Source organism: Etheostoma cragini, chromosome 19 (assembly GCF_013103735.1).
Source record: "Etheostoma cragini isolate CJK2018 chromosome 19, CSU_Ecrag_1.0, whole genome shotgun sequence".
Lineage (NCBI taxonomy): Eukaryota > Metazoa > Chordata > Actinopteri > Perciformes > Percidae > Etheostoma > Etheostoma cragini.
The window spans coordinates 11,850,519-11,876,917 of record NC_048425.1 but is presented as its reverse complement, the minus strand read 5'-3'; the positions used below and the strand labels follow the sequence as shown (position 1 = coordinate 11,876,917).

General features: G+C 42.0%; 1 protein-coding gene across 3 annotated transcripts in view; it reads right to left on the bottom strand.

Annotated features, from left to right (window-relative positions):
• Positions 1–26,399, bottom strand: part of kdm6ba (lysine (K)-specific demethylase 6B, a) — a 96,775-nt gene that overhangs the window by 29,475 nt on the left and 40,901 nt on the right. Inside the window, exon 4 of one of the 3 annotated variants that reach the window (XM_034856942.1) lies at positions 25,320–25,386. The exons of 1 other annotated variant lie outside the window; for it this stretch is intronic. The gene's annotated coding sequence lies outside the window, so the exon portion shown is untranslated. Of the gene's footprint in view, positions 1–16,427; positions 17,047–25,319; positions 25,387–26,399 lie in introns of those variants that run through there. One more of the 3 variants, XM_034856944.1, reaches the window with a different exon arrangement.

Below are 26,399 nucleotides of genomic sequence, written 5' to 3'. Positions count from 1 at the left end.
AACCATGTGAGAGCAAACATGAGAGAGATAATGAAAGGTTGAGCGAGAGAGATAGAAAGATATAGAAAGTTGTCTGTATCTTTTGTCTGTAAAGGTTAACAAGTGGGAGCATCTCCCTTTGACATTCAGCAGCACAGGGAGAGAGGCAGAGGGGTGGAGCACCACAGACTCTGCTCAGAGGTGGAGAGCAGCAGAGATGTAGAAGCCAACAAGGATGGGTGAAGGATGGAGGAAAGGCCTTGAGCCAGACAGAAGGTGAAAAAGTGAGTTGCTAGATATACATTGCGTTACGGCAAATGTTGAGGCAAAAAGCTCGGCACACGTGAATGTGTTAGAGACCAGTACAACTTTAATAAAAGTGAAAACTTCTGCAGACTCATTTCAAGTTGATTAATTGATATAAATCTAAACTTGTTGATTTAAACTTGTTAAAATTGATTATTTTTCAGGTCAACAGGCAAAAAAAGAAACACCTTGAGAGAACAGACAAGTCAACAGACGTAAAGGCTACACACCCAGATATTCCACCCCCAAGACACACAGACATACTGTATGTACTGTACAAACACACAAACACATTCTGTACATGCAATTAAGTACACTCACTTCTGTCCAACAGATGCAAAGGCTCCTGTGTACCTGTCCTACTGCTTTGCTTCATAATGTGCAGACTGACCTAGTGTACAGTAAAATCAACTTAAAGCATTCCCCTAATGGCAAAAATACACACCCCAGCGTGTGTGAGCCTGCATGGCGTGAGTGGAGTAGCCATGCTCGGGCTGCTCCTGCCCTTAGTCACTAATGATTCAGTAGGTCCCTTCAAGTTAGGGCAGCAGGCATCATACCTGCGTGTGCGCACACACACACACACACACACACCTACACACACACACAAACAAAATAGCAGGCTGCTGCAGGAGTGGTGGTAAATGACTAACATTCACTGCTGTATGTCAGTGTGTGTCTCTCTCTGTGCCATGACCATTTGTCTTGCCACTCAGAACAGGTTAAATCCTTGAATGGAGCTTTAGTCACCAGCCCGGGGGCAGATACTACAAAATGAGCACAAATCAGTACACATGAAGAAACTAATCATGAGTGTGAACACTTTGTTTTGTGAACACTTCAAGTCTCCTTGAAATGCAGTCAGACCACATCGACGATCTTGTGTGTGACATCAGGGGGTAGATAAGGACATCTGTAAGAGGGAGTACTGTTGTTCAAGTTGTTTGAATGACGGGGTGAGAAGGGGTTTTGTCCCCTATGTCAATAAAGTATTGGTTTACTAGGGCTGCACAATTAATCAGATTTTAATCACAATTAAGATTTTGGCTTCCCAAAATCAAATTTGCGTGATCGAGCGCTAATTTAAATGCGTCATTCCGTTCATAGAACGCTCCGCGTTTTTTTGCAAAGCCCATTTACCTCTTCGTAAACCACTGTCTGATCATGACCCAGTCAGAGGTGTTCCCTGCACCGCGCAGCTTAGTTTCCAGATGTAGACAGTCACATGAGGAAAATTCAACAGATAGGAGTCAGTTATACTTCGGTCTCAAGGTTTATCAGTTTTGTCCATTTTGTCCTGTCTGTGTTGTTTTTCAGACAACAGCAGTGACCAGTGCTAGTCGGTGCTAGTTATAAGTAACGTCTGTTAGCTCACAGGGTTCTAGGGTGCTACTTTGTGTCTGTTAGCTTACAGGGCTCTAGGGCACTAGTTAGTGTCTGTTAGCTCACAGGGCTCTAGGTTGCAACTAACATTTTTTCTAGGTCGCACTGGTGCACCTGATGTCCTCGCATCCGTTGCCTCGCATCCGTTGCAATGTTGTTATATCGATATGGTTTAATTTTGCGTTACAGGACCCATTTCTTCTGTAAAGCCGTGCATGTGTTAGTATCTCTCCTCTACTCTCTCTCCTCTTAATCTCCGTGCAGCCCCGCCTCCATTCACTTACACTGCTCTCAGCAGCAGGGAGAGACACAGCTGCGGGCCACACTTCTGACATATGTCCACAGTTTTAATTGTTATTAACACAGCTTTATTTTGTTTAGCATGAATGGCAAACCTGTTTTTTGTACCAGTGTTTCCGGTTGTAACTCTGCTGTCGCGGCCGCCACAGCAAAAAACACGGAAGAAGTTATTGAATGCGGTTAACTTCAGTCCGTAGAGTAATAGCGTGAGACAAAGCCTGCTGGACCTGGGCGAGAAATGTGACCCATGGTGAGGATATCATAGTTCATAAAAATGCAGCGTAGTGACTATACAGACATTTCATACAAACAGCGTGTGTAACTCTGCTGACCCAGCCGTCACTCTGTGAGTACATCCATCGCACTGCCTCTTTCTCCCTATCTCTTTTTATCAGTTATTGTTGAAAACAAGTGAAGGAAATTTCTCAGAGATGCTTTTTTTCTTTTTCTTTTTTAAATACATCATAGGCTATTTATTTCAGATAATGTTTATTTACATGTGTTGCAGCTGTATGTACAACATACAACTTTAACATAAGAGGAATGTAGCACAATATAGATGTAAAAGTATTATAAATTATAAATAGAGTAGACAATAAAAATTAGTTAAATAAAATAAAAAAAATAATCATGATAATAAAATTGTGATCTAAATTATGATCAAAATAATCGTGATTATCATTTTGGCAATAATCGTGCAACCCTATGGTTCACTGTAGCCTGTTTACAGATTCCACGAATTACAGATGATCATTCAGCTGGTTGGTTAAAACTGTTCAGACAGGATGTTATTAATGTGTTTTCATGTTTTTATCAAATCTATATTTCTCGCCAAACCTCCAAAAAGTGAAATCGAGATAGTTAGAGTTAACTGTTTTCGCATTTTTGGTCAGAACTATTGCTAATTCTAAGCTTCATGGAAAATACACCAATCCAGCCCAACAAACTGGATTTGAACTGAGTGGAGAATGTATTTGTGTGTGTGTACATGCATGAGAGAGGAAGTAGGTCTGTTTTCTGTCTAATTTGCCAGTAAACATTCAAGTGTTGTGAGTTGGCGGAGCTACAAACAGTGAGGAGTGTCAGGTTGACTGTGGTTGAGGCTGTTTGGCTCAGTGTACTGCTGCCACACTGCTTCAGTAAAAGGTCATGGTCAAAAAACCATTGCCTTGCTCACAAACCGGCACACCCACACTGACTCCCACACACTCACACATGCGACAAATGAATGGATAGACAAGACAGACAGGCTGACTTCCTCTTTGGGGACAAGCAGGAAAATGACACCCACTTAAAGAGGAGGGGGTGACAGACAGACTTACCAACTAGAGCCACACCACACACACCACAAGACTGTCTGAAAACTCAGCTGCCGTGAGCCCACAACCAGACAAATAGGAAGACAGAGAGACAGACACAGAGGAGAAAAGAATGAACAGTTGGTATTAATTTGTGTCTAAACAGAGGCTAAGAAAGCAGCTCAAGTGTGGCTGCTGCTAAAATCAAGAAATGTGAACAGTATGATAAAAGCTGTAGTACGATTGAGTCAGACTACGATGAAAAATACATTGCACCACTGTGTATTCTGACCCACTGCTGGTAGACCAAAACCAATAACACTTGAATGAAGAGAAGCAGGCAGACAGCGCCCCACACCACACCCACAAACACACACGTACAGACAGATAAATGTGTCCAGAGGCATCCCCTTCATACAAGCTAAACAAAATAAACACAAAAAGAAGAAAAGAAAGGGATCTTTTTGTTAAGGTTAATACAGGCACTCTGTTAATGAGTAATAACAACAGCACTTTCCTCAGCATTTAAGAAACTCTGTGTGTGTGTGTGCGTGCGTGCGTGCGTGCGTCCATGTGTGTGTGTGTGTGTGTGTGTGTGTAATATAATGAGGGAACGTAAGGAGTTTATGAGGAAGGTGTGTTTAAGGCTGTAGGCATTAGCCCAGGGTGCACTCTTACTGTCTCTGGTGCTACATCTGTGTGTTTATGTGTTTTTTGTGTCTGTGTGTATTTAAGAGAGAGAAAGAAAAAGCTGGAGAATAGTCAGACAAGTCCTGCCAAGCCCACATACCAGTGCAGAAGTGCTAAACTGTACTATCCAGTTGCCACAATGCCAGTTAACCGTCACATACCTAAAAGCCTCAGGACTTTATAATCACACTGCTGTGTGTGTGTTTTCATACCTAAAAAATATAAACATGAGCATTTCTAATTTGCAATCAGCCACACTAGGTGAGCTTAACAACGGTGTGTTTGAGAGTGAAAGTAAGCTAAATATCAGCGCGTGAAAGAGCAGTACTGTGTAGGTATAGCTTGAACTGTATTTTCTGCATCTACTCACAAAGACTACTGTGTCCTGTGGCACACAGCATATATGTGATCCCCACATGGTAGCCCATACTGTCCTCACAGGACCACACACACACACCCCAATATGTACTAGCACTATATGATAAGCACTCAATCACTTTCACCAGCAAGTAAGCATACAACCCCATAATGTATACACATCAACCCTGCCCTTCTCCTCCTCTGTGTCTGTATGGTAATTCTCTTCCTAGGGCTCTGACGGTATGGATTTTTTCTTGCCCCGGCTGAAAAGCAAGAAATTCCTGCAGTGGTGCGGTGTCACTACCAAATGTGAGTCGAATGCAGACGTGAGTTGCGCATGCTCAGATTTAAACGGTTTACGCCATCACGTGTCACACCTGATGAGGGCCGAGTCAGACAGGCTCTGGTCCAGTGCAGATGTGAGTTGCAGTAATGGGGTATCCGTCCCAGCCCTATCTCTTCCCATAGTCATTTAAAGGACTCCCTCCAGACACTGTGACCCCACACTTCCTGCACTGGGTAGGCGCCAGAGCAGATGGGAGCGCACACATGCTTTTGTGTGTGTGCGGTGGTGGTGAGTCCCTTCCGACCTTACTTGTCAGTGTGTTTCCATTAGGGTGTAACTGCCATAACAAAGAAACTAAGACAAGCGGGAAGACAGAAAGCAGAACAAAGCAAAAACTGAGAGAAGATCTGCAGGAATTACATTTATGGTGTAAATGAGAAATGTTTCACACCCTCTATCTTACCTTACCTATAAGAACATATGAGAGGTAGATAGAGTAATAGTATCCACATTGGAAAACAATGCATTCTAATACTCTGATCTCTTTCCCTTATTCTAATATTTTAATATCACTCTACTGTTACACTTGAAATGAAATGAAAGTGGGGAAAATGCTTGGACTGGCATTATTTTTTGATGGCCAAGGACCAGCTTTCCTGAGTCTCATATAATTGTGCCTTGACATTAACGAGAGAGCTGCTGATGTCAGGGGGGCGTGTTCATGAATTCATGAATGTGTGCCATGATCATAATGTTCCTCTGGTGTTGATACGTTTGATACCAACATGAAAATGGATGGTCAATTTGTGCACTGTCAATTATAAATAACCAAAGACAGCTTTAAATATTGTAATGGTGAGTTTAGGATTACACGTGTGTGGGACAGATACAGTATTAATATCACATACAGTGGGAGCGACTTATGTAACTTCATACTAGGGCCGGATTCCAACCATTGGCAAATCTGTCAGCGTTGCCATGAATGGCAAATACTCTGCCAATCTGTTGTAATCATTGTTGTAATCCTCTTCCAAAGGAATTCAAGTGCAGGCAGTCTTATGAACACGCATCACACACACATAGTTTTTGCTAATGCTGCATTTCATCCTTCTACATCTTGTATTGTGGCCTTATTTGAGTTGTGTGCTGTATGTGTCTCTCGGTTTTTGTATTTGAAGTGTGTGTGCCTGTGTGTGAATGTGTGTCCTTGACCAGCTGCACAGGGCAGAGGAAATGAGGCGGAACTCAATCTGGTCCACACCTGTCTGTCTCTCTCTGGAGGGAGGAGCCTAGGGCCACACACACACACACACACACACAGCAAATAGATTATGCATGCAGCAGTCAGCTATGGAGATCGGATCTGTGCACATATACAGAGACAGTTTTATGTTTGTGTACGCTTCATGTGAGAGAGGAAAGAAAGAGAAAGAGAGAGCAATGGTGTGTATTTGTGTTTGTGCTGCATAATGGGTCGAGAGGGAGAGATTAAAAGAGTGAGACTCATTAAGTAAAGAGAAAGCGAGGATGACAGACACAAGCAAGAGGGAAGACTCCTTTAGGAGAATGCAGACAGGAGCGAGGGATGTGGTGGAGGCAGGAAAGATGAAGAGATTGGAGATGACAGTGTGAGCCACACAAGGACAGACAGAGAGAGAGAGAGAGAGAGAAAGAGAGAGTGAGCGTGCACTGGTATGGGAGGGTGGGGGTTACTTTGGGACGCCAGAACCCAGTGACATGACATAGATGCACTGTGCTACTGTGTAGAGAGCAGAAGGGATGAAGGTTTAGAGTGACAAAGAAGGAGAAGAAGAAGAAGAAGAAGAGGATGGGTGTGTAAGAGTTTACTGCCTCTCTGCTCTCACAGTTGTGTGGAGAAGAAGATGGTAGGTAAGTGTGGAGATGAAAATGTGTCTCTTTATGTTAAAAGAGCTGATTGGAACACCGATTCATCATTGCAATAACTGTTAGGAATGAATTGCTGACCCCCTAGGAAGAGATTCTCAGGAAAGATTCTAAAGCCCAATTTAAGACTGAAGCCATCGGCATCTGAGCAGCTGCAAAGGTCTGCCTGGCGTACTTTTTGTACACACCTACATGCACATGGATTGAACCTATGTAGAACACGTCAACTTATGTAGACACTCAAGTAAGGGCTTTTGGAGTTAGAGTCCCTAAGCTCTGAAACTTCCTACCTGAGGATCTGAGACTTGAGGTCAATTTACGTTATTAGAGTGTCACTTCAGCACACAAGCATTGAATAGCAGGAGATTATTAGTTTGAAATTGGGTTTGGGCTCTAAATTCCAGTTTATGTGTCGGGCTGGGTGATTATGATTAGCATGTGTGATTATGACATGGAATGTGTTTCTAGTAGTAGCCCAACGGAACGTTGGTCCGCTGATTTGTTTTAATGCCCCGTTATGACTTAACATTAAACATTATCAAATGCTGTCAGTCGGCAGTGTTATTTTTTTGGTTTACCATCATCCTGAGTGACCCAGTTGATTATAGACTGTTAGACACTCTGTATATTAGACACTCTGTAAATTTCAACTTGCCTTATTGTATGTGCAATATATTTGCCAGGGATTATCTTCTAGCAACCATTTTAAATCAAAAGCCTTGTACATAATTAAAACGTGATTCTCTGATATACAGCAATTTAAAATGAATAATCTTACATAGCAATCCTTTTGAGATTGATAAATAATATTTTCTGAATGTGTCTCACAACTGGGGTCTAGTAGACTATGTTATACTAGTATCACTAGTTTAACATAGCCATTAGTATGCAAATTATCAAACTAAATGTCAGATTTGCTATAATTGTTATTATTCATGTGCTTTATTTTTATCACCTTTTCAAAGCGTGAGGAGAATTTCTTCACAAAAACTAATTGTTAGATTAGTCAACTAATCGATAAAATAATCGCTAGATTAATTGTTTTAAAAAAAGATTCAGTAAACAGAAAAACACCAGGAAGAGACAGAAGAGACTAAATGCATGCTACATGCAGCAATTTTTATGCAAAACAGATTCAGATGCACATATTGTAGCATAGAGAAAATTATATATGCTGTCATGTCTGCTCGATACCATATACACCCACACATACACACACCATCAAATTTCCAAGTCGCATGCAGAGGACCTTACAGCAGAAGATTCCACCCACACACACAATCACTTGTATTTCTTTTCACTACAGAATGGCAAATATTAGCATACATATATGCATGCAGGCGGGCTATCAGTCTGCCAACATATAACTGCAGAGCCCTCCATCCATCCTTCCTTCCATACACCCTTAGCCCTATTCATCTCATCCCCTGCTTTCCTCCATCCCTCCCTTCACACCTGCCAGGCCTACAGCAAGGTCACACACCTCAATTACCACACACACACACAAAGAGCAAGAGAGGGAGTGTGATATGGAGGGAAGATTACAGGAGGGGGAGAGAGCGGATTTCACGCTACCCTGAGCACTGGCTAGCGTGTTTCAGACATTTTATTTATGATGTACCTGCTCTCTCCTCTTTGCTTTATCTCCCTGTTTGGGTCTTTGGTTTAAGTGACCATAAGCATTATACTTTAATAAATACAGTACCTTTATCAGCCGACCATATAATAGTTACCAATTATAGTACGTGCACATATTCTGTGTGAAAAAACAAGAATGCAACTTCACAGCATGATCTCAAATCTGTGTCAAAAGGGTCATGTTCAGATTTTGATGAAATATTCACAAAAAATGTCATCACAGTTTTTTATCACAAATGCATCCAGCAATGTAACGTGAGCAGCCGCAAAGAAACTTAATAATCATCGGCTTAACATCACTAATGGTCTGAATATCAGGCTGCAACAGTGACACCAATGTACCTTACAAATAACACATCATGAATCCCAATGTGCCTAATAGCCATATTAATGTACTCGTTATGTAATGTAATGTGTTAAATGTGAACCTCCTGTTAGGGCTTTATGTATCTGGAGGTAGACTGCTGTTCACCCATGCAGCCACAGGATGCAACCAGCTGTGTTTACACTGTGGGCTAATACAGCCACCATATGGCAACAGAGTACGGAGTACGCACACACACACACACACACACACACACACACACACACACACACACACACACACACACACACACACACACACACACACACACACACACACACACACACACACACACACACACACACACACACACACACACACACACACACACACACACACACACACACACACACCCCCACCTACCTACCTACCTACCGGAAACTGAACACACAGTGCCCAAACAGCACATACTTCATGCACAGGCCCATGTTTAAAACTCCAGTTGGATTGGAAACGTTGAATAAAAGACTCAGAGGAGTTGGTCTAAACCTCAAACTTCTGAGAAAAAAAGATTTCTGAAAGAATGTTGTTAAGCAGTGAGAGGGCGGAGTCCACTTTTGGCCTTTAACATTCATTAGAACCACATACGAGCTCCAATATATTTAAACCGCCTACATGTCAGCCAATGGCAATCAGCTGATGAATGTAGAAGTTGGTATTGCATTAGCCAAAAAAGAAAAGTCAACTCCCCAAGCCACTTAAATGCATGGAGACTTTTTTTTAAACGCCTCAAAAAGAATATATTTAGGGTTATAGTTTCCATTTTTCTATATAGAGAGAAGAAGATTGACTATGCAGTGTTGAGAATCAGACAGAGAAGAGATCAAGTACAAACACTGTGAAGCCTGTAACTCTATTCTCTATCAGTGATAGTAATCCTGTGGGAGAGAGCGTCAGCCTGTCTCATGACCTCCTCCATCACCCTGCCCCACCCAACCCAATCCACACACACTTTTTACCATATCGTATCAGTGGAGCAAAGTATGGGCAGCTTCCAGAGTGACACCTAACACTAGTCAAACAAAGGAAACAGAGAAAATCAATTACAACACCAACACTGCCCCCCCACACACACGCGCACACGCACACGCACACACACACGCACACACACACACACACACACACACACACACACAAACACACAGCCATCCACTTCTTCCCTCTATGATATTTGCTATCAAAGCCATCTGAGCACAGTGTGTGTGTGTGTGTGTTTGTGTGTGCGTGTCCGTGCATTCGTGCATGTGTGTGTATGTGTGTGAGAAAGCAATAAAGATGCAAAAAGCCAAAAGAAGACGAAAAGGTTTTGGACAGATGTGTTTCTAGGTTTTGATTGACACAGATTTACAAGTTTATGATTAGGAGGAAGAAAGGGGGACAGGACCAGGGAAGGAGGAATAAAAGAAAATGGGTAGACAGAAAGAAGAGAAGGTTGTGAACGGATGGAAGAGAGGGAAGGAGGGGCAGAGTGCAGACAGACAGAAAAGGGATGGAGGGCTCAAGTCCCCGAGACAGATCCTGTTACCAGTCTGGGGACAAGCAGGCTCGCAAGTACAGACGCTCCTGCATGTGCACGTGTACAAGCACGCCCACACACACACACACAGAAGTCACAGTGCATGCTGCCCTCCAGACACACTCATGCAGAGACACAGATATCCTCGTAAACGCTCCAAGACAGACAAAGCTTTGATTTCTCACACTTTGCTTTGTACACACACAGAATGCACACCTGCCATTTCTAAAAAAGGCAAGACTGACACAATTGTACTTCTGAAATAATGTCTACACATCTGCTAAAACGCATTTAAAAAACAGGCAAGGCAGGATTGGATCTTACCAAATAAATTGACTCCTGAGTGGCTCAGCTGTGTCTTATGACTTTAGAGAGACATTGTGGGACACACAGGCGCACACTCAAAGGCACAGTTATCACAGAAGTTACACAAGTGACAGGGGTCAGGGTTCATTGTGGAACTGCGTTAAAAAGACATGTGATGTAACATAACAGAAGGCAATAGCAGGAAAAAGACAGAAAGAAAGGGGAGAATAAGAGAGCAAAGAGGAGGTAGCAGGTTGGCTACATCTTTTTTAAAGAATAGAAGAAGGGGGGAACATGGAGGAATAAGAGGAGGGGAAGGTAGACAATGGGCAGAAATGAAAGAGGAAAATTAGGAGAAAATACTTCTAACCAAATAATCTACACAGCAAAACTTCGCCCTCCTTGTCGGTCAGTTAATTACAGCTTTCACCCTCCACACACACACACACACACACACACATTGCACAATATATCGTTATTTTTCATCGTTATCGCAATATCAACTGGCGCAATGTACACATCGCAAAAGGCTACAACATATTACGAAAGATAGAGATGTGTTAGTTGAAAGAAAATATTAGCAGAATACTCCACTTTAAGTTGTAACTGTCATTTTTTTAGTGCTGCCTTTTATTTTGATTTGCAATATTCAACAATGTTGTTGCATAACACTGATTTCCTTCAACACACAAACAAACACACAGACACACACACACCTACTCTTTTTCTCCACCTACTTAGAAACATAATCAGGTTAATGCATTACCATGAGTCAATCAGATGGATCAATTGAGGTTACTGTGGGGTCACTCACATATCATAGCCGGTGTGGGTGTGTATGTATGTGTATGTGGTTGAGTGTGTGTGTCTTTTTGTTTTTTTATGTGTCTGTAATAAACACCCGCAGATGTGTACTAAACTGATCACTAGAGTCATATGTAGAGTTTAACTGGTGTGTATTGCTGTTTTCCCAGGCTTCTGCTGAATGCTGCTTGAACAGATTGAATGTTGGGATATAGAAATTTACTCTTAATGTATACCTATTTCTGAAGCAAGTAAAATCAGTGAGACCTGTGAGACCAAGCGGGACTGAACATTACGTCTTGCATCATTAACAACAGAAGCCAAACACATACTTAAGCAAACTCCCTCATTCACAAAGATTCCCAGGCACAAGCACTCAAGTGTAAAACCTAACGTACATCTACTTTTGAAGGTGATTCCAAGCACATACACTCAGTTTCCCACATTAAAACAGATGCAGACAAAAAAATTAAAACAACTTCACATGCACAAACACTGAGAAGCTGGGCATGAGAAACACCACAAATACACAAATACAGAGAAAACGAAAAGGTGAACAGCACGGAAGTAGAAACATTCAAAGAGCCTGCACATTTGTTAAGGGCAAAATTACAGAGTGCAGTAAAAACACAGGGCATAGACCAGTCGTCATGTGTTTGTGTGTGTTTATGTGAATCTGTGTTTGTGCACATACATTATACTTTATATACTCTACATTTTAGACATTTAGCAGCTGCGCCTACCCAGAGTGCAGCAGCAGTATACACTTCTATGCAGATATCTTTACAAGCAGCTAATAATGAATACAAGTAATACAACAGAGGGGAAACAACACATTCCTTAATCTTAGGAATATTCATGCATCATTCTCAGGGGAATAAAGACTTGCTCTGTGCAGAAATAGGAGCAAAGACAGAATATCTAGTAAAAGTCATGCACAAATACCTGACAGGTTTCAATTCTAAAACAATCTCTAGTGTTTGAGACACCCCTCAACATTCCCTCCTCTTGAATTATAATATATAGAGGCTTCTGCATCCTTCATTACAAAGCTAGCAAACTTTAACAATCCACAACCCTTTACAAACATGATGCAAGAGCACTATATCCACACTGCACCACTGTTGACCTTTGCCAAGATGTGATAAAAATCAGCCATACAGCGAGGACTCATGCATGGTGTGCACACACACACACACACACACACACAAACACACACGTGTGCGCCAGTCAAAAGCTCCTTGTTAAAGAGGCCACAAGAAACCCAAAGAACAGTCACACAATCTCTGTGTTCCGGTGCCTAAGTGTGTGTGTGTAAGTGTATCATAGATTTTGTCTTCACTCAGCCTACCAATCCCCTGTCTGTCCCCAGTAGTAGTGACACAGCCCTCTCCTGACTGAGGCAACTGGAAGCCATTACCTTAAATCAACAAACCTCAGCTTGTCTCCATCACACAAACATCCCATGTGCATGCTCAGCATACTACATCTGCCAATGGCCGTGTGTGTGTGTGTGTGTGTGTGTGTGTGTGTGTGTCTTTTAGCATGGATATTTTTCTCTCAATCTCCTATATATCTCTTCTTCTCACATACCTATGAATTTAGGCTGTAGGTTTGACCTTCCACCAGACTGCTTAGCCTCTCTGTCTCTGTATTTCATCATGTCATTTATGCTCTCTTTGTCTTACTCTCTGCTAATCTTATACAGCTACCTACACAGGCTAGTTTCAATGGTGGATATTAGCACCAAGGCCAAAGCTAATCTGCCAGAGCCCTTTGACCCTGCATAATAGAATTAACCACCTAAGCCTTATCCTTCTGTTCCTTAACAAACTATGAGTATGAATATAAAACTATTGTAGTCATAGATAAAAAACCTCACACTAAAAGCCTTAGACCAGAACATTTAGTCACATAATTAAATGAAACTATTGCACTACTGTGTGTGTGTGTGTGTGTGTGTGTGTGTGTATTTAACAATAGAGTAGTTGTTGTAACAAGAGAATACTTTAAGCACTTGCACCAATGTGCAGTATTTAATACACCACATTGCACCTTGGAAATCGTTTGGAGACAAAACAAGGCCAGCTGGTACCACCCACTACCTATAAACAACCCCCAATATTTGCTTCAAACACATTCCAAAGGATGTAGAGAACTTTGGCGAAACTGGCGGGAACACCAGCAACTTTCGAAATATGAAGAAAAAATAAACAAACATAAAATCAAGCACATATCAGCAAAGGTTGTTGCCAAAGTTATATGAATATATACTGTGTATATGTAACATTGCTATCAATCAGAGTAACAAATAGATATTTATTTACATGAATGTGTCTCTAATTATTGCTTGGACAACAGCTGTTATTAGCCCAGCTCCCCTCTATCCACAGACACAACCCAGCCACGGCGCCAGCCAGCCTCCTCTCACCTCCACCCCTGAACCTCCTCTCTTGCCTGTCTGCTCCTCTCATTCTCCTCCCCCTTTTCCAGTTTTAAACACAAGCCAGCCCACCCCTCCCCCTCTCATCTCTCTCTCTTCTTTCTGTCTCCCTTTTTCTTCTTCAGGCAGCACACTCAATCAACCTCACCCTCCTCCTCCCCACAGCCATCTCAGCCTCCATTCCAATGAATGCACAATCTCCCTCCTTTAGCTGTGGGGGGACGGCCCCGGGGCTGAGGAGGGGTAAAGAGGAGAGCAGCACAAATGCACACATACAAATTCAATCACAACCCCCTCCCCCCATGTGTGTTTGTGTGTATGTGCACATCTGCAGAGGAAAACTGGAACACCGTGGGTAATAGACGACCGGGGGTTGGAGGTTTAGGTGGCGTCCTGGCTCTCAGTGCAGGAAATGGCTGGTTGCTACACAGACAGCACCAGAATCAACTGTTATCACAGGCCAAATCCCCATATTTTATCTGCATCTGCAAAACACACACGCTCACTCACAGCTGGGCCCTCTCCCACCCCTCCCCCAACTAATGACTATGCAAAACTGTAGCCTACAGAGTAAAAAAACAAAACAGCCATAAAATAAAGTACTAAAAACTGTCTTGCCATATTATATATGCTATTATACTATATAACTCATGCTGCATCTTATTGTATATACCAGTATATTTTTGGTTACTGAGAAGAAAGGAAGGTTGTTCAGTAAGGTTGGGTGTTACCTGGTGAAAGCCGGAGAGATGAGAAAAAGGATTTTATCATGACAAACTTACTTTAGGCATGAAATTTGCACATAATATGATTTAATTTTAAATTAAAGTTATTTATGTATTAACCACAATAATATCAAATGTTTGGCACGACACAGAAATTGTAAAGTAGATTAGATCAACGGTCCATGAAATATTTCTTACACACCACACAAAATTTCTTAGAGATGACTACCCCTTCTATAACAATAACATGATGTTCAACCATTTAATATCTTCATTTTCAGATCATATTTGCCTGTCTATTTAACTGTACAGTTTAAACAATTCCTTACTCCATTTGATCAAATATAAAGAATTCAAGTAATGAATCATGGCATAATCAATTCTGCCATACCACAATGTAATATCATGCCATTTCCTATTCTCCTGTATTCCACCATTCTCTGTATTTAGTATATGAACCAGCAGCGCGATATAAGCAGATTAGCACAGCATTAGCGCTGGCTGTGTCCTGTGTACAGTATATCCTTATCGGGCATGTCTGAGGTAGTGAGCGAGCAGCTATGATGTATTCCAGCCTGCAGCAGGCGACCCTGGCTGAACCGCGCCTGGCACGCCATTGGATATTGGATAATCGCTGTTGGACAGGAAGTGGTGGAGTTATAATTTTTTTTTTTTTAAAGTAAAGAGAAATGTCAGAGAGTAGAGGATGATCTACTTCCGCTGGTAATGAATTAATGAAAAGAGAAAAAGAAGGAAATTCCCCATGGGGAACAGGAAGGGTGGGGGCGGCAAATGGAATAGTAACAGTGATTTTGCCTTGTGTGGGTGCGCATGTGCAACCGGGCTCTCACGTGTGTGTGTGTGTGTGTACTGTAGGGGTCAGTTTACAGTAGTACGTGTGAGATGTCTTTCTAGTGAGGGGTTACAGGGGGCACGGATTTAATTAGGACAGGGACACACACCAATATTAGCTCCAGGCAGACGCCGGCACAAGTGTTGTGTTTCTCACACCATTGCACAGAGAGGACACACACAAGCACACACACACACACACACACACACACAAAGTAGGTGCCGACCGCAGACCAGGCTACTGACGAGAACAAGCTGAAAGCCCCCAGACCACAACACACTGGACGGGACAAACACACACTGCAGTACTGAGATGTGTGTGTTTAACTATGTGTAAGAAGCTAATGGCATCTGTCTGTGTGTGTGTGTGTGTGTGTGTGTGTGTGTGTGTGTGTGTGTGTGTGTGCAGAATAGATAGGCATTCACTGATTAGTGCTTGGGCAGCAAAGTCACAAGACCCATCTTCAATGTAGTCACCTGCCCATTTCAGGATGAAAGATAAAGTCGGGAGAGATCCTTGTGGTTAAACGAAAAGGAGAAAAAAGGGAGACGAGGAGGAGAAAGAAAGAGACCTTTTGTTCAAACTGGCATTTAAATCAGCAAAGAGTGAGGAGAGAAGATGAAAGAAACAGAAAAGAAGAAGATGGTAAAGGAGTGAAAAGTAATGAAAAAACTAGACAAAGAGAAGTAAAAATTGACTACTTTTGTATTTTGTTTTCCGCACCAGTGAGCCAGCTGGCTGCAGCCGTCAGAGGGTATTTAAATCACCCGGCTCTGACATGAACCACTGATTTTTTAACTTACATGTCGGGACCTTTACCATTCTTGATTTGATTTCTTTTTGTTTCACAGTAAATGTCTTCATTGGCTTTTATGTAAAGCACTAGCAAACTATATTTAATAACTAATCTAATAGGACCTTTCACTCTCTCAATCTGAGTACACAATCAGCCAGGACAGGAAAAATATTTCACCAAAAAGGGGCTCTGTGGTCCAGCGCTTGTCTATTTTGGGGCATTTTTTACATGCGAAAGTTTGGGAAGCCCTGTGACATAAACGTTCAAGCCCTACCACAAAGACACACACATAAAGCCCCAGCTGGAGCACACAAGCTCCCTTTGTGCTGCATTCCACACGCCTTTTAGCCTTAGCTTTAGCCTTTAGCTTAGCTTCTCTCCATCTGCACACACACAGCAACTTTCTGCTGCTTTTGTCTGCAAAAGCGGTAGCAGTGAAACAGCTGAGAGCTTGTGGATAGGAAGCTTGTCTTACCGTGGCCAGACTGAGGTTGTGCTCAGAGGGAGACGCAGGGTCGGCTTGGTGGAGTAAAATCCCAAAGACGTTTTTTAGTTACAGCGTCAGCCAGCTCAGCAGATTCCTACTAGCTCTCCTTTCCTGCTGCCTGCCTGCTCTCCCAGCTTTGTGTGTGCCTTGTATTTTCCCTTTAAATTGCACAGGCTGCCTCCCCCCACCTCCTCAGCGCACACACACATACGCACCGAGCCAGCACACAAAACACTCACTGCTCCTGTATATGACACTGTTGTCAAAAGCATGCAGAGCGGTTGTTGTTTTTATACATTTTTTTTTTCTTATTCTACAGGCTGAAAGGAAAAAACTGAAGGAAAAAACAAACCCAAATGGAAATCCTTTGTCTTTCTTCTTCTCTCCCTCTATATAAAATAAAAGTGATTCTCGTTTTAGATCCTCTTCTTCCCCCCCTTTGTCTGTGTTCCTCTTCCTCACCCTCTCTCTATCTCTCTATATTCTGTCTTGCTTTTTCCCACTCAGTAGTCAAACAAAGAAAGGAAAGGAACAGAGCTAGTGCACACACACGTACAAACACACACAGAAATACACAACACACATTCGCTTGCTGCTTTCTCTCTCCCCCTCTCACATACACAGGCTCAGAGCCCAACCCCCCAGCCTACCTCCCTCTGATTTTTTTTTTTTCACTCCCTGCCTTTCTCTACACAGCACCTCCCCCCTTTCCACCTCCCTTCCCTCCCTCAGCCTGATCTGGCCTCGTTCTCATTTGTCTACCACCCCTCCCTCTCTCCACCCTCTCCCTCTCCCTCTCTCACTCTCTCTCTCTCTCTCTCTCTCTCTATCCTTCCCCTCCCTACCTCGGTGTGTCAAACAGATGGGATTGGAGAGCAGAAGGAGCCTCTGTGTTCACTCTCTACCTCAATTTCTCTTCTTCATTAGTGTGATGCAAGCCTGATGGAGACATGCTTTGACCTACAGTACACACACTGAACAGATCCATCTAGATTGCAGGAAACCTTCGACCAGGGTTCTAAAACTCTGCAGCGTGTTGCCGCGCATATATGAATTTGTTGCACTAACATCTTCGTACCACCAGATGTGTGAAGCCAGCGATAAGGGTTTAGCAAAAAAAGAAAAAAAAGAAAAGACTAAAAACTAACATGTGGCTCAATGAGAACAAAGGCTTCTAGGTTCAGAATCCAGATATGGTACAACATGGCCACTGAATGACTTGGTTACTCTTTTTCTGCATTTACTGACTTCTGTCAGCATGCATTTAGTGTTTTGATTGGATTTATAAAATATTATTTCAGTTTCTAATTCAAGGAATTAGATTAGACTAGATGAATTGTTTTACTGCCATTTCCTCTTTGTAAACTCAGTTGTGTGTACTTTTGTCAATTTTAAACCATAGGACTATTCCGGCACAACTTGGGTCTTACTTTCATAGGTTTGTCCATCATGTACAGTACAGTATCAATTATGATTGCATTGTATATACCATAATAATTGCTGGGATGGCGCTGAGTCAGTCAGATGATCAGGCAGGTTGTTACCATGCCAACAGTTTAGCCAGATAGCTAAAGCACTTTATTTGGAGGTAAAACCAAAAGTGAGCACATTCAAAATGTCAGTAATATTTCTTCCTTGCACAGAAAAACTGTGCCCGTGCACAACTACTGTAAGTATGGCAGGTCAAAGTCAAACCAGGAAGTTGGTCTGAACAGACAATCTAGGTAATGTTTCTCTTCCAAATACATTTGGCTGACCTCTGAGTTGGTTTGAAATCTGTCTTATCGTCTGACTGCTCATGTTTCTTGCTCAGTTGTACCAGTTTTCTTTTTTTTCCAGTAAGCACTATGGAAGTACGATGCAAGTTGTTCTCTAAGAGAATGAAAGTTGTTTTTGCATTGCATTATAGATTTCTTTCCCTCCTTCCACTGTTTAATCAGTGTGTGATTTCTTGTTTGAGTCCTCAAGGAAATCACTTGACATTTGTTGAACAAAGAAATAGCTTTCCAGATCAATTTCACTTAATGTGCAACTTGGCAAATGAAAAAACAACCCAAACTATTCAAAGTGATATTTAGAAGGTCTAATACAATGTTAATAACCTTTTGATTGCCGTTTACTAAATGTGTTGATACAAAATGTACTGCATTTACAGTGCACACAGATATTATGAGCTTGACAGTGGAACAAGTAGTGCTCACTTGCTGGCATGTCATGCACGCACGCACACACACACACACACACACACACACACACACACACACACACATACACACACACGCACGCACACAGACACAAGCACACGTGCTTCACGTTTCCTTTACTTCATTAGGAGATGTTTCCTACAGCTCACGTTCAGACAGGAAGATGGAATTCCAGAGTGGAGAGAAACAGTTGAAAATCCAGGAAAGAGAGAGAGAGGGAGTTAGGGGGTGACGGTATGGAAAATACAGCACGGAGCCGCCGCACTCTCTGACCAGGCCATAGGCTGGAGGAAATATAGGAACTATAACTGCACTCACTGACTCCTATAGACTGCTGCCCCCCTGTCTATCCATAAAGAAGCCTAGGCACCAGGAGCCACAGCTCCACACCGCGTGACTAGAATGCAAAGCTAACAGAGAATATTGAGTATGTGCCAGCAGTTGAATGTATCTGCCCTCCGAAATAGGTTCATTTAATTTCAGCTCCTGCTGTATAGCATCATGCATGTTCTTAAGCCACCTGTTTAAAGTGAAGACATCAGAGAACAGCTGCAATGGAAAGAAATCACAGCTAATAACCACTTCTCATTAGTTTTATCTCAGTTGAGTCAGAAGATCCTTGGACTCATTGTTTGAATTAACACAAATGTGTAATAGATACTTGTTTAAACCTGTTGTTGAAGCGGTTGGTATGTTATGCTGTGTGTCATTCATTTCCATCTGCTGTGTAACTACTATGTTTAACTCAATGATAAAACATGTTTTCCACCTGATGCTCATTACCTCCACCATGGGACACACACTCATTGGTTGAGCAGGGTAGCACCTCCCATATCACTGGAGCCTTGCTAGCATCCAACAAGTTAGTTCAACAATGAAGCAACAGTGAAAGTTTACATTGTTAATTTGATTAGTCCTTGAAACATTTCAATATCTAAAGACACTGGTGCACGATAACAGATTTAATGGAGCAGAAGCACTGTTCACACTTTAGCCTATAACGTATGAAAATCTGCAAACTATTTATTCAACATAGAAGCAGAAAAATCTTAATTACCAAGTTTTTAGATGAACAAAGCATTTGTCATCAGCATTTAACCCTAACCCTTAAGCCCTGTTTAGATGGGGCGTGAACTACAAGCAAGCACACAGACATTTAAACTAAACATGCAACTCCCTAATGTTGAGGAGGGATTGCAATTAAGTGTTAATTCATATCTTGTTTAAGGTTTATGGAAATACTTTTTTGCCTTAATACAATCCCTGTAATGAAATGAATCAAATAATCGGAACAACTAATATGTTATAATGACATGAGGGTTGAATATCCTAAAAATAAAACAAAAGGAATCTTTATAAAATATTGAGACATTAATACCTACAAGTAATTCATTTTTTGCTTTGATTAGTATTTGTCATGTGTGAAAAGCCTGGTGTGTGCAGCTGTGCAAGACCAAACATTGGCAAGAACGTGCTTCACCAAAAATAATTGATGACGTCTTTTTTGGCTGGCAGCCTTACACTAAGAGCACTACAGCGAGCATAAACCTAGCTTAACTGAGCAGGCAGTGAGCTCGCCACCCACTGGGACCAGCTCCATCATGAAGCCAGCGCTTCAGTAAGAAGTATGCCCCTAACAACCGCAATGAGAACCTGCAAACAGAAAGGTAAAAGCCACGAGTCAAACCTAGACAAATGTTTCTTCACTGAACCGCCACATTTTTTTGCTCCAGGTGAGGCTTAAATTGAGATTACTGAATACTCCACACAGACCAACTGCACCACTAGAGCATAAACACCAGTTGCAGTGTACTGCCTGGGGCTCTGGGTCTACTGTTATTAAGCACCGCACAATAACGAGTGAACCAGCATACACGCAGAGGACCTAAACGTCTTCTTCTAAACTAAGCTGTTTGTTTCTGAAAAATGTGTAAAACCTTTGCTTTCAATTTCTTCTGTTTGATAATTCTAAGTACTCTCAGGATGAACGTCTTATTACATTTTATCACACATACACTAAAATGTTTCCTCATTATCTGGCAACAAGTCTCCTATCACTTTCAACAGGTGCCAATTCTTTGACGACAGCAATCGTACTCTGTATGAACCTGCACATCAGTGTATACAACATGCCTTCTCAGGGGAGAAGGCCAGTCAATATGGTGGCATGTTACATAATTCTCTCGCTGTATTGATTTATCGCCTTGCTGATTTGGCCCCTAGCAAGTATGCACTATTCATTTGTAATATTTGAGCTGGAGCCTGGCAGGAGAGAGAGGGGGTGAAAGAGAGACTAAGATGGTGAGGGCAGATAGATGGCGCCTGATAGACAGGACAGTGAAAAAGAGGTAGAAGCTGAGAGAGGGTGAATAATAGCTGAACATTTTTGGATGCATCCAAGTGACACCAATAAAGAGACCAAAGAGAGAGACAGAGCAGCGACGTATAAAGAAAAGACACAGAAGGAAACAAAGCATTTTAGAGAGCGTTTAATTGAGCGAGATGGAAACAGCCGAGATTTGGGGGAGAGGAAACAAATCTGCGCAAGGATGAAGAGATAGTGACAGAGTGAGGGAAGGCGGGAGACAAAGAATGTGTGTCAGCGAGTGCACTGCAGGTCACCCTTGTTGCTGTAATCTGTACTGTTATATAAGAGACAGCAGCGCTGGGCAGAAGAGCCCAACACACTGGGTCTGCAGAACAGACTGGGTTTACTTCACACAAACAGTATGTCTTCAAACAGTAGGACAGAAAGTGCCTTTGGCCATATATGCTAGATATAAACTTCAGAAGCATTTAAAGGTTGCTTGGACAGTACAGTTACACAAACTGGCTAAATTTGAAAATGTTTTAATTAAACAATTTTTGATTTCTTAAAGTGCGGCTGTAGTCAAACACAGTATTCACTGATATGGAGGAGCTTCAGGGTCTCTCCTTGCTCTTAAAACCCTACTTTCCCTTCTGCCACTTCCTCCTTGTTGTGACATCTCTCTTTCAATCCTTCTCTCTCCCTTTCTGGATGAACTACAGACGGATGAGGGGAAGGAAGCGGAGATAAAGGCAGAAAACTAGATTAATGGGCTGAATGGCGCACAGAGAGGGAGAAGATGGAGGAGAGAAAAAGTAGAGATGGAGAAGGAGGCTGAGTGAGAACAGGCTTTCCTTGTGCTACTGTGAATAATTTACTTTTTACCCCACTCTTGTTTGAAAGATATATTCAAGATATATTAAACTGGGGGGGGGGGTGGGGTGACCTGATTAATTGCCAATTAATGTTTAACGAGGTACAGCTGTGTTCAATTAACACTGGTTTAGGCACAGTCTCTCCCAACACCCCCCCCCCCCCCCCCCCCCCCCATTCTCTCCCTTCATCAAATATCATACCCTCTCCTACCCTCCTTCTGCTGTTGATTTCTCACTACAGCAAGTCTTAGAGAGAGATGAGAGAAAAAGAGAGCTTGATCCAAATTAAGAAGCTGACTGCAGAGAGGAATAGTTGATCAATTCTCACACTTGTCACTCAGGCTGACTAATAAACCTATCCAATAAGTATGTGTGGATACAAATGCGTTAGACCAAGGATGGAAAGTGCTTGTCTGAATTTCCACGCAAACATACAGGGTGTTGCTCAAAGACGCCTGCATAGCCTACTGGCTGTAGCCTTATATTTACCAGACATTTCAGAGAAATATTGATTTTCTAATCTTATGCTCCGCAAGACAGCATTTAAGTCTGTTTCCTAAATTGTCAAACTATTGCTTTAATAGGGATTGTTTTAGGCATTATTGGTTCAGTGTTCCTGCAGTATAGATGGAGAAGGGATGGGTTGCAGGTTCTAAAAGAGTGTAAGATTTCCTATCCAAGAAAACTCAATACTGATCCATTGTTGAAAGACTCTTTTAGGCCGTTTTGTGAATGTTTTGGAAGGAAGCCTATTTTTATTCCCTTCAAACTAAGTGATGGGAAACACCCAACGTGCATTTTACTTGTTTTGCAACATTTCAAAAGTTTGCATAAAATTCAATTGATATGTGGATTTAAATCATAGGACTTCATTTATTTATTAGACACACATAGCCAGATTTGAGAGAGAGGGTAGTTGGCCAGAAAAAACTTAAATCAAACTAAACTTGTTGGGCTGGGAACACAGAGTTCATGCTAGCAGTACTTTGGGCCACCATGCCCGGCAGATAGCTGACAATGTGTATATTCATAGAAGCACACCCTTGAAACCTGTGGCACGTCGGACTGTGCACATTTGATCCTCCGTCCTAATTCTTGCTTCACTATGGTAGAAATTTTGACAAAATAAGTCTACGTCACCTAAACGGCAACAGTCCTTTAAATGCATCACAACTTGAAAAAGTTGTTTTGCCACATTACAGAAGTTCTTTTGAAACAAAATACAGCCAACCTGTCAGCCTAAACTGAACACTCGTGCAGTTTCATCCTATTTGCCTTGTAGAAATTACACTCACATATAGGATTATTAGGAACACCATACTAAAACCATATTGATAGGATAGCATCTTGCAGTTGATGGAGATTTGTGAGATGCACATCCAGGGCACGAAGCTCCCGTTTCACCACATCCCAAAGAAACCCTATGGGGTTGAGATCTGGTGACTTTGGGAGCCATTTTAGTACAGTGAACTCATTGTCATGTTCAAGAAACCAATTTGAATATGATTCGAGCTTTGTGACATGGTGCATTATCCTGCTGGAAGCAGCCATCAGAGGATGGGTACATGGTGGCCATAAAGTCATGGACATGGTCAGAAACAATGCTCAGGTAGGCCGTGGCATTTAAACGATGCCCAATTGGCACAAAGGGGCCTAAAGTGTGCCAAGAAAACATCCACCACACCATTACACTACCACCAGCCTGCACAGTGGTAACAGGGCATGATGGATCCAGGTTCTCATTCTGTTTACGCCAAATTCTGACAGAAATTGAGACTCATCAGACCAGGCAACATTTTTCCAGTCTTCAACTGTCCAATTTTGGGGAGCTCTTGCAAATTGTAGCCTCTTTTTCCTATTTTTGGTGGAGATGAGTGGTACCCGGTGGGGTCTTCTGCTGTTGTAGGCCATCCACCTCAAGGTTGTGCGTGTTGTGGCTTCACAAATGCTTTGTTGAATACCTTGTTTGTAACGAGTGGTTATTTCAGTCAAAGTTGCTCTTCTATTGGCTTGAATCAGTCGGCCCATTCTCCTCTGACCTCTAGCATCAACAAGGCATTTACGCCCACAGGATGGAAAATTGCTTAAATCACATTTCTTTCCCATTCTGACATTCAGTTTACTGTGTCCAGTTTACTTGTTGCAATGTGTCATGGTGGTGAGGTCCTTAAATGCCAAACTGTTTTCTGTGTCAAGTTGCCAAGATAGAAACATCCCTGGTGTAGCTTTAAAAATGTAACACCACATGACAAAAAGTATATCAGTATCACGCACAAGCCGGAGTGTATGTTGTGATGTGGATGGATTCAGCAGAGATTGCCGGTGAACTCACTGACATCAAGACATTTGAATTCCCCACCATGCCTCCATTTACCCTCCTCCCACAGGGTTTGCAAGTTTGATGCTTTTTTCCCTCTCTTTCTCATCCTCCTTTTTCTTCATCTGGCCTTATCACTTTCTTCCCATTTTTCCATCTTATTCATCATCTGCTTGGAGCTTCCCCCTCCCTCCATCTCCCTCTGTGCCTGTTTCTCTGTCCAGGAAAAACATCAACTTCACTGGCTGTCAATTCTGATTTTTTTGCCCTGTGTGTACAGTGGCTTTACAGTGGGAACGAGATTGTAGAACCTGTCAGACTTGACTAGTTCAAGATCACTATACACACAACACACGCACACAAACACATGCTGTTATCATGCTATATGTAAATATAATAATAGGGGACATGACATGAGGAGCAACAAGGGATGCAAAATATTGCATTTGTCTGTTGGAGGGAAAGTGTGTGTGTGTGTGTGTGTTTATGTGTCTGTCTGTCCCTTTTTGGCTTTCATTACAATCTGATAACTCCACCCATCTGTTCACAAAGGAAATAAGGGAGGAAAGAGCTTGCAGTTAGCTATTGCTCTTCATCCCTGCTCCTTCTCTTCCTCTTTATCTGCTCTCCTTCTTTGTACTCTACTTGTCTGAACACCTCCCTCTCTCTCCTCCTCCTCCTCCTCTCCTCTCCTCTAATCCCTCCTCTTCTCACTCCTGCCTGTCTCTTCACTGTTCTTCTCCTCCTTTCATCTCCAGATACAGGCAGAATGGAGCTTGGCTTCCTCTAAAGACCCAGCAGGTGTGTGGTGTGTCTAATTGCACGTGTGTGTGTGAGTTTTCTTTAAAGTCTTGCACATAAGAGCTTTTTTCTATGAAGTCACATTGTGCCTGTGTTAGTATCTATGTATGTGTGTGTTAGCTGTGCATGTGTATTGGAGATATCTTGCTTCCTCAGGGGAGTCCAGACCCATTTTCACTGTCTGCAGTAGCCAACCAACCCAGCCATGCATCGATAATCTATTACGGTACGCTATTGCACGTGCGGGTGTACACACACACACAAACACACACACACACACACACACACACACACACACACACACACACACACACACACACACACACACACACACACACACACACACACACACACACACACACACATAACTCTTACCTGCCATTGCTGAGCACCCACTGGGTGAGTACTGACTGTAACTGGGTGGACCAGATATTGCCTGAACCTGAAAAGCAAGCATACCAAAGATATAAGAATTGATACACACATACATCATGAATCAGTGGCATTGGTTCATATATATTTTAAGGGAAGTAGTGCAATACTTTAGTTAAGTGCCACTTCAAACAGACCTTTGTGCAGACGGTCACATTCAATGCAGTAAACACCCATATCAGATTGTTGAACATCTCATTACAAAGCTATAAGAATACTGCTGCACTACACAGCCTCCACTCTTCTGTGAAGGATTTCCATAAGAATTTGTAACTTGTGTCTTCTTGTTTTATCCTCCATGGCAGTCTCAAAACATGATGAAACAATTAAATGAGGATCAGCAATATGAAGAGCAAAAAAGGGGGAATTTAACATTTTGGTTATTTCTGCTTTCTTACTGTTACTCGCTGTAAAAAAAGAAAAATATGTGTATTTGAATAGATTTCATGTAAATGTAGAGTTCTGCATAAACTGACCAAAGTAACACAGGTTATGAACAGGTTAAAACAGTTCAAATCAGAGATTGTGTTCTTACAGGAAACACACAAGATTACGAAGGTGGCCAGGCAGGTTCTATCATCTTTGTAGTCTATTAACTCTAGAGGTGTAATTATATTATTACATAAATCTGTTCCACTGCAGATTAATGATGTAACTTAGGATACCAACGGTAGATTCTTAATCATACAGGGTAGCATTTTGTCTACACATTTTAATTTAATCAATGCATACAAACCAAATGATGACAATGTCTATTTCTATAACAATTTGTTTTTAAGAATGTCCAAACTACCAGGCAAGTGTATTATCGCAGGGGACTTTAACTGCGTTCATGATCCAAGTAAATATAGGTCCTTCTAGGGTGAACACACACACACACACAACAACTAGAAAAGTATTACATGACTTTATAAATGAAATGAACCTAGTGGATATAAGGAGGAATCTGAGTCCATCAAAAAAGAATTTTCCTGTTGGTCTAGTGCTAACAAAAGCCACTGTAGAATATATTACTTTTCGGTG